This window comes from Atractosteus spatula, chromosome 9 (genome assembly GCF_055471065.1).
Source record: "Atractosteus spatula isolate fAtrSpa1 chromosome 9, fAtrSpa1.hap1, whole genome shotgun sequence".
Lineage (NCBI taxonomy): Eukaryota > Metazoa > Chordata > Actinopteri > Semionotiformes > Lepisosteidae > Atractosteus > Atractosteus spatula.
The window spans coordinates 4,383,282-4,393,346 of NC_142714.1; the positions used below are offsets into that span (position 1 = coordinate 4,383,282).

The 10,065-nt window shown below is 40.1% G+C and overlaps 1 protein-coding gene across 2 annotated transcripts in view; it reads right to left on the minus strand.

The window, feature by feature from the left end:
• daam1a (dishevelled associated activator of morphogenesis 1a) overlaps window positions 1-7,663 on the minus strand; it is an 87,272-nt gene extending 79,609 nt beyond the window's left edge. For both annotated transcript variants that reach the window (XM_088924595.1, XM_088924591.1), the window contains exon 1: window positions 7,556-7,663. The gene's annotated coding sequence lies outside the window, so the exon portion shown is untranslated. The remainder of the gene's footprint in view (window positions 1-7,555) is intronic.
• Window positions 7,664-10,065: the final 2,402 nt, after the last annotated feature.

Sequence of the window (10,065 nt, forward strand, 5' to 3'; positions counted from 1 at the left end):
TTAGCACTCCTGCTCATCAGTAAAGTCCACACTCAGCAGTCACAGTGCCCTGACAGTTAAAACACGACTGAACTTGCTAGTGCAGACAGGGGACATTCGGCACCCTACATGTACACAACTTTAAATCAGGCTATTGTCTACTCTTACTGAACCACACTACATAAAGGATGGAATATTCAAACAACTACACAGGCCTATTGTTGTCACAGCACCAACCTAGGCTGATCTATGGGGTGATGGCAACCCTTCAGGGCTGGTGGTACCATTATGTTAATTTGTGTGCAAGCGCCCAGTATCTTTTGCAATTCAAATTTTGCTGAACAGTCTTTGTTCCTAAATTTTTGGATGCAGCACAATCTCACACAAAGGTTTTCCTTTATCACCTTATATTATTATTTAGCGGACTGACTGCATATGCCAACACCTCACCAGGTGAGAACATGTACCAGGATATACAAACAAACTGCAGTTAATATTAAAAAGTCAACAGACACTCTTCAAAAACAAGGTGGCTGTTTTTCAATGCCTCACCCCTGACATTTTGTAGCACCTTATTAACAGGTCTATGCAAATACACTGTTGAACACAACTGACAAGATAAGAGGCAGGTAAAATAGAAAGAAAAAATGTTTTCTTTGTGCTGAGATAATTATTTTCTAGGATTTCCCCGAAGCATTTCTAATGATATATGGAAAGGCAGAGCATGCTTTCGCTATCCACAATGAGATCAGCTGCAAAGCACCATCAGCGTTTGCAGAAACGAAATAATTGAAATACAGTTTACAAAAATTAGGACAAAATCAAAACATTAGAACTTAAACCCATGCCAATTATCATTATGAAAACTTTTCTGTAGGAACTTGTATGATTTTCCTATTACATTAGCTCTTTAGAAAAACAGAAATATGCCCTGGAAATCCTTAAAATCTAACCAGGCTTTTTTAACCTATTTGTTTTTTTTACACTGAAGAATCCCATCCCATATAGTGATCCCATCACTATAATTTCTCTAGGATTGACCTAAATAAACATCTCGTTACGTTGTTATATTGTCTAATTTACTAGTACTGACCTGATTTTATTCTTACAACGTAATCACAAATTTAATAAACTGGTAGTACTCGTGGATGGATCTGCATTCATGAACAGCAAGCTTTCAGTAAAGTATAGATTAGCTACACACGTTCCTAGACTGGAAAACAGGAAATCTATAGAGGTCTGTTGCCATGGATACACTTGACTGAGTAAAACCTGGGCAAACCAATCGGTATTGATCCTTGAGGTACAACCCTGTTCTTGTGCAATATGAAGTACAGAATACCACCTGTGAATCTTTGAACAGTGAGCACCAATATTTCCAGCCTCCCTGGTTTACAATATGTTCAAGCTAAGAGGGATTTCATATAATAAAAAACAATTATCATCATACTACCCTCACCCTTTTTTTCTGCTATTCTGGTTTAGAAATGAAACAATTGCTAACAGTAACACTTCTTCAAAAGACAGCACCCCTGTAAGATTAATGGCTTAACCGCATGTGACGAAGGAAAATTAAGTCTTAATGAGATGGCAGTAAAACCACTCTAACCATTTTAAGTAGGCATCTTCAAGCCAACACAAAACCATCAAAATGACTTTTGCCGTCACTCTGAAGCAATTATAGTCAAAACCCCTTAAAAGCAATCAGCAACCTAGAAGGCAAGAATTCATTTTTTTTTTAATCTTCCCTGCATCAGAAGTTTCTGTTCTCACCACATTCATGTAACATGTGAGCTCAGCAGGATGCATTCCTCACTGGGGTATTTCCCCAGCCCTGGCACTGCTCCAGCATGCACAGAATCAGCTCCTTCTCCTCCTTTTACAAGGAACTTGGGGAGGAGTCTGAAGGACACCTTGATCTGTCACTTTGCTCATGTTCAATGGCAGATCCTAATGCCAGGAGCAGATCTCTGGTATATAACCGACTTATTTTACCTGGCAAATCTAAACAAAACACAGATGAAAACATCATAAAACAAAACAAAAACTGATACTCTGCACTCATGTTCCTCATATCAATGAGACATAAGAAGTGAAATATAGACGACGCTGCCTTAAAAACATATTTTCTAGATCACCGCAACTACAAGCTAATGTTTCACAACTGGCTAATGAAATATAATGGTTGAGCCATAAGATGTACAAAACACATAAGCACTGTCTCCAATTCAACCGCTGCCAAATTGCTTTCTAAATATTTCATTTCTCCTTTTCCTGGAACAAACATAGAGCTTACGTCTTTATGTGTTCCTCATGTTTATGTGCACTTCATTCCCCACCTTATCCAACCGGTGTCCAGAGTCTGTGCCCACTGAACCTCTCAAACTGTTTGCAGAAGCCCAGAAGTTAATACACTGTCACTTAGTGTTCAGGATGCCCGTTTGTTTTCATATCCACGATTTAGAATTCGAAAATTGCAATCTGAGGTTCAGTTTTTCATTGTGAATTATCCGTAAATTCTCCGATTGAGAAACAGCCTCTGACGCACCGTCAAAGCCGAAATACTCTGCGTGGCCACTTCCACTGGAGTGCTGACACTATTACCTTTCCCAGGAAAGACAAACCCATGTATTTAAAGAAATTCGCTTATCAATAAGGGTCATGGCAACCTGGAGTCTTCTATTGAAGCACAGAGTATTAAGAGAGGCGATACTATACGCCCTGGAGGGGAGACACCTGTCCATCACAGGATGCACACAGGGGTCAATCAGAGCAGGCGCCTCCAACCCTGATTTTAACCCCACTCAGTCTTATAGGTCACTGCAAATCACCTGCTTTTTAAAGATTAGGCACACGTGTGAGTTATTGATTGAGGAAGCAATCTGTTCAATTAAGGTGGTGGGGATTTTCTTCCACCTGAGCCCTTAACTACCCAAGATGAAGCCTCTCGTTGTTCTTAGGAGGTTTTTGATTTAAAGAGACCCAAAAAACCCACTGAACAGCAGCCCTTGAGTACTGCAGTTGAGCTCCCCAGAATGAACAAAATTCTGGTCCCTGAGGAAGGAAGATCTTAATATTTTCTAATCAGATGATCTCCGAATAACTTACTTTAGCCAATTACCTGTTTAACTGATCACAGTTAAATTGTTCCGGGTCTTTAGAAACTGAAGGTTTAATGGCCTCCTATAAAAACTGCTGAATAGGGCCACTCTAGGATCACAGTGGGAGACCCCAGATTGACAGGCACCAATTATGATAGGCAGCATGTCCTTGCAAGGTGAGGAGTAACTAGGGCACCAGCTAAAACAAATGCCAGGATAAAGATGTTCGCACCCTACAGAAAGGCCTGCAAAAGAGTGCAAACCAAGGGCAGAGAATTCAAAGCACACTGAGTGAAAGGTACCCAGCACCTTATACTACAGTACATGACAAATAAGTTTAGGCTCTGCTGAACAAGTTGCTAACATGTGTTACCAGTTTGGAGTAAACATTTATTTTTGGACTTTTTCAAATTAAGGCACTATCTGATTATTGCTCTGACAGGATCGGTGTTTAAGCATACCTGTCGCATTCATGCAACTCTGGATTCATCTTAGAAACTGGCCTTTTCCTTTCAAGTTCTTACTCATCATTTAAGCCTTTAACAAAATTCATTAAACCCGCATGTCTAGACAGAAAAAAGACGAAAACTCCTTGGAAAGAAAAGAGGAACCTGGACTACAGTGCAGACCCCAAAACTGCAGTCAGAGAAATTCTATGACATCTCAGAGGAAAAGACTCTCTGGTTAGAAAGCCATAGAATCACTGATGTTAAAGCTGCTTGTTTAGCAATTTTTCTAAGGGAATAGACTGCATCGATGTTCAAAACATTAGTGAGTGAGATCACTATGGAGTGTAATGTGCTACAGGTTTTAATATGATGGAAGACCAAAACAGACACGTATCAGAAAAACTGGGAACCATGTTCAGAAATGAAGGTGGATGAAACCTGCCTCCTCTCCATGCGGAAACAATGAGGATTCCCTAGTGCCGTCTCCTCTTTCAGTTGAGTGACACAAAAAAACAGCAATGCATTTTCTGTCCTGAGCTAATGAAATTTAAGAATTAATTAGGATCCCTTCCTCCCAAAACAATCAAGATTTTTTTCTTACACGTGTAAAGAGACACGTGTCTGTTCCACACTTAGAAAAAATACAAGGGTTGTCATGGGCTGAGCAAACAGATGTTATAATTACCATAAATAAAATGTTTCTGAGTAGCAGGAGAAACTGGGTACAAACTGTCCGCGTCTTAATCTCACAAAACCACATCACAGGACGTGGACATCCGACACAAAATTGAGATTTATGTTTATCCTTTTAACAGCCCTTTGTAAATATGAGAGGCGAAGTTTATGTCAAATTGTATCAGGTTTAGCTACGGGGGGGAAGGGTATTCATAAAGAATTTAAAATAGATTGAGAATTTGGCACTTTGGTAATATGTCTTTCATCATTCTTCTGTTTCCACTTTCTATCAAATCAAACTTGATTTAATAATGACACGGGAAGATATCACTTCCCAGATTAATGAATATAAAATCACTGAACAAAAGCATAGAAGATTATTTCAGTGTTTTACCCACAAAGGGAGTCGGGTTTTTAACCTTTAATCCTAAGAGATTTTTTAACAGAATATTGCGGACAAAAAAAGGCACCAAACTAAAAACTTCTGGAATTTACTGCAATACGGCTGCCTCTGTCTTCAATTGGTTAATGGGACTGAATTTTAATATCACACTATTCAGAACTGTCCAAATTGTCCCATCTGTCAGGAGAAAAGTTATTTACCATCTTAAACTTGTCCTTTGTTTTTTTCCCCCAACAGCTTTAGTTGTAAAAGCATGAATCCCAATATGACACATGGTATACCTAAAGCTGTAAAGGAGATCTGTACTGCTAAGACAGCTAGAATTGTAAGGATACGTCCTTTTAGATTAGGGAAACAAGAATCTATAAATCATTTTTTGAGCAAATGGAAAAGCAGAACAATTGCTCCTGGCATTTGGCACTACACTTTCTTGAAACATCAGCTCACAATGCAGCATGTTGAACTGGTCATTACATGCACACCCACTGCCAGCATGTTTCAAAAGTTGCCTCTGCATACTTCACAAAAGAATTTTCCTTATGCCTGAACAATAATCTGGCTCCCTTACACGGGCAGAATCCGACTCTGGCATGGCTGGGAGTGCTTTCACAGTGAGCTCCAGCAGATAAGAGTATCCTACACAGAACTGTGTGCTGGAGTCCAGGAGAAGGAAGACAGACGCTCAATTAAAATTAAGTGCCTGGCAAGTGAAAGGGAGTCTCAAAGCTGTCTGGCATGTACTGTAACAAAGGTGTTATGAATTCCCTGGAATACTACCAGGCCAGCAGCATACACAAAAGAAACTGGTAACCATGCTTGAAAGACTGAAATCCACACCAGCAAAGTAAATTAATTCAGGGTAAGTAAGCTTATACTGACTAAAGTAAAAACATCTTCATATTTTCCAATACAGACCAGACAGGAAAAGACCAGAGAACTGTCACTGGATCAATGTCATTCCATTGTGTCCACTATGCTGGTGGGTGACAAATCTACAGCAGTCATTTCAATTGATGTAATGAGACACAGTTCAGCTTTACATTCATGGCTTGCTAAACTATGCCACACTAACATCTACTGTATTATAATAAATACTTTGCATCACGTATATCTTCTTCAGTGACTTCACTTTCTAATAATTAACAGTCATTGACCTTGGAGTCTCTGAGAGCAAAAGTCTCGCACTTGCAGTAGTTGTCAATTCACATCATGTAAGACGGAATCGTGCCCATAAGTAGGCGACTTGAGCCTGCAAAATCTCTGCCCACTGGTGTCCTGTGAGGCCATCTAAGAATAGCCCTTTTAATCTCCGTGGGTTTGGCAGTATTCCAGCTGAGGTTCCAGGAGGAAAGCAGGAGTCACACGATGCTACAGTAAATAACACCAACACCACGCTATGGCACTGCGTGTTGGGTGTTTCATTTCGATATACAGTCATATCGCAAGAAGACTTTATTTTCTTTTGCATCTGTGGAAAGTCTGTAGCCTGTATCTCTATCACGGTTACTCGTTCTTAATTAATCAGAAGCCCAGATTCTATCTGCTGAATGAACGTACAGTACCTCTGGCGAAGCGTTCATCAAAAGAAGTCAAAGAGGTTTGCGTTATCATCACAGGGTATCAGGTCTAAACCCTGATTGAAGGAACGACAGGACAGAACCAGCACAATATCCTCTACTGTGCCAAGGTTTGTTTTGTCAAAACCTCTAATTTCAGACTCCAGGATTGGTTCGGTGCTCTTTCGGAGAGCATTTTTTTTCGAGTTTTAGTTAATTTATTCCCCAGGTTTCTGTCGGGATAATTGCAGATATTTCGCATAAATAACTGGAAACAGACATTGAGCAGCCAAATAAAAACGATTTACACATATTCCTATAACAACAATAGTGGAACACTCCGATGCACTTTTGGAAATTGGAAGGCACACGATAAAAAGTGTTCGCAAGCGCAGATGTTGGAGTCCTCCTACGCCTGCAACAGCTGGCAAAAAGGTACGAGAAACATTTTCGAATATGCATGACAAGCCACATGGTGTTAAAAAAGGGCTTGCGTTCAGCAGAGTGAAAGAAACTATTAAATTAAACGGCAGTAACTGCTGCAGCTGTCATTAATCTCTTAGTTTGACATGCTTTATATAATCTGACCTATTAAAAGCCGCTTTATCTACGGTCATAACATGCAGCAACGTACATAAACCCGTTCTTAAATATATAAAAGCAGAATGCTTTAATTCTCCTACTCAAGGGAATCGGGGGTACCTGTGACTATTTGCATACAGTCGATTTATTTATCGTAATGAAAATAAATGCTTGAATTTTTCTGTTCCTGACAAATGCCAGAAAATGCAGTACCTAAATACAGTACATCATATACTGGCTTAATTAAATTTACCTTAACGTGTGGATGGAAAACAGGAAAGGGTTTAAGCTATGCGCTTCCTGATTCACCGGTTGTATCATAATCGCGTAAGGTAACACAGACACACAAAACCCGGCATCTTCAACTTCAGTTCACAATTCACACGAAGCATAAATTACTGGGACCTTTGCTTCTTCGATCTGCCAAGCCTACAGACTACATCAACCGCACAACACCGGAGTCCGCCGGCTTCGCGCACAAACTCGTGTTTTATTTTTTTAAACCACGACATCGTCATCATTTTTGTACCGGTGTCTCATCCAAGTACCTTGAAAACTTCAAATATAGACGACAGAAACGAAAACAAGGGTTTATATATTTCCGCGTATACATTGTTTTATGTTACCTTCTATTTGCATGTGTCTAATCTGAAAGTCCCACCCATTTATTTAACCTGAATCTCCGTGTACAGCTTACAGTTAATTGTTTAAGCACAACTGAACCTCTTTATTACCATCTGCATTGCCGCTTTATTTGGATAGGGTTTTTTTCCATTTTCCCGAAAAAAACGCAGAATAGTAATTCCTTACCTTGAAAACCGACCCATCATTCAAGCAGGCTCCACAGGCTCTGGTTACAATAGGAATCTCGCTGAACACAATACTGTGCAGCTCTGCTGTTGCAGGTGACATCATCCCTTTTGGCCAGATAACACAGTGCGCATGGACTGGAGATATCGAAGCGAAAGGTGCTCTGGGAAGTGTAGTACCTGCAGCTCAGCGTGCACGCCTTTGTTTCAAAGGAACAAAAGAACAGGAAAGACTGCATTTCCCGGTGTTGAATGCGTCCCATGCAGTCTCCACCTGATTCAGCTACAGATAAGGACGGTGAAACTGTTCAGTTCAGACACGGAACGACGTGATTAGGGGGTAAAGGCTAATGCCACTACTGTTGGGGTTTTTTTACCAAGCGATTTTGGAACTACGGCGTTATTGATAAATGGCATGCAAGCTAAATTTATTATCGACCGGTCGGACATTGTCTGTGTCGCTTCGTACATTGCAGTGACTTTAGTGTTCGCGATCAGGAAAAAAAAAAATCGAGATTATCTTCTTTTTATGCGTCTGGAAATGGGTGCCAAAACAGATTTTACCCTTTAAAACCAGGGCAATTTTAAACAAAAAAATGACGTTTTGCTGCTGAAAGGTGTTGACGAGAATGTTCGCTAAAATTACAGCACTAAATCCCCCCCTCCCATCCACAAAACGCAATATCTGTTTTAAAAGTTCTTAATATATCATTTCTGGAGTATTAAATCTTTGAAATTCCCGTAGCGAGAGCAATAGTTACTTGACAGCCAATAAGAAAGTCTTAAGGTCTCGGTTCTGAAGCGCGATTACCCAGAACAGCAATTTGTTATCACTTCTTACCTTTATCTTAACCTATTCTTTTTCCGTTCAAAGAGCCTCTGTTCAGTTCAACACAACTGAGTGATACGTCGTCTGCTGGGGGGTTCCTATCTTATTCAATGGTAGGAGACATACTTAAATCTAACGAGAGATGCTTTTGTGACTACTGCCCCACATAACTATCAGAATATATTTTGATAGTTAACCCACACCTGAAGAAGGCTCCACAGCCGAAACGATGTTTCCTTTTTTTTCAGCATGGAATAAACCCGTTACCTGTTCCTTGTCAAAATATATTTTGACATTTGCAAATTGATGGGAAGTTTTCATATTGATCATGCACAGATAAAAGAATAAAATAATTTTCAGAAGTACACGTTGCAGCAAAGCTCTTACGTTCCTTATTATCATTACAAACAATTGTAGATTGGATACCCACCATTGTTTTTTCAAGGTAAATAAAAAGAGCTCCTTCTAGTCTCCAGTCTAGCAAAGCAGGGTGGCTTTGTGTTGTGGTGATATAAAATCTTGTTTACACAAAGCAATGTGGGAGACTGGGACTTCCTACCTACAGTAGTTGTTGTTGATATTGTTGAATCCGATATCCAGCCGTCTTTTAAGAACCAGATGGAAGATACCAATGGATCATAAGGGCAGCAGTGTGGAACATGAGTCAGGAGGTTTCTGAGACCAACACCTCAGCAAGATATTTTACACAGATTGCTCCAGTAAATGCCCTACTATATAAATGGCTCTCCAGGTAACAAAAAGGTTAAGTAAAAATATAATAAACTACTAAGAGCCAAATGACTGAAATGGACCAAATGGCTTCATCTTGTCTGCAGGCTCTCTGCTGTTACCTAGTTAAGCAGTTCCCTCATTTCCTACCTAAGTGAAAAGATTACTCAGCACAGTGTTTGTTTTTGATTTGGCATGCTATTTATCAAGATTCAATTAAGACCAACACAATCATTTAGGTCTTATCACATCGCACACAGTTGCCAGCTGAACGCAATTCTGCGCCAGTGTGAGTTCACACAGGGTTGGGCTCATTCATCATGCCCACTAAAAATAAAGAGTCTTTGACTGTACAAACACGCCTGTCAGGTCATTTCCCTACATCTGCAGAGTGTTCTCAAATGAGGTGCAAAAACAGAGCTCTGTCTTTCTCCACCTCTGTTTTGTTTGCTGAATGGACAGTATGACACTGTGCCACAATTTAAACTAGAGCGATAACAGAAACTGAATGAAGTTTTGCAGTTGTTCCGTGTAGTTGGAATGACTACTTCCTGACAGGACTGTGTCTGGTGAGACCACTGTGTAGGATGTATGTAGAAAATTAATAATATACAGCAGCAGCAAAGGTAGCAGCTTTTTTCCCTCGTATTTTACTCAGGCTCCTAGCTTACCAACTGCATGGAGAACCCTTCTGCGTTCAGACATCTTCAGAACCATAGTAAATGCTGTCTTTCTTGTGCTGATGGTAGTAAAAGCAGGCTCCACAGGAGTTTACATTTGTAGAATGAGGGTGGGGAGTTACGGGGAGTCTGGAGACATGTACAGTAAGTAAACACAGCTTTTGTCCCTGAAAGCAAGGGGCTTTACCTCCCTACTGTCCTCTGACAGTTATATTGTTGTGAAATTAATGGATCCAGGAGAGCCCAAAGGCTAGTCTGGAATGCAGTAAGAAA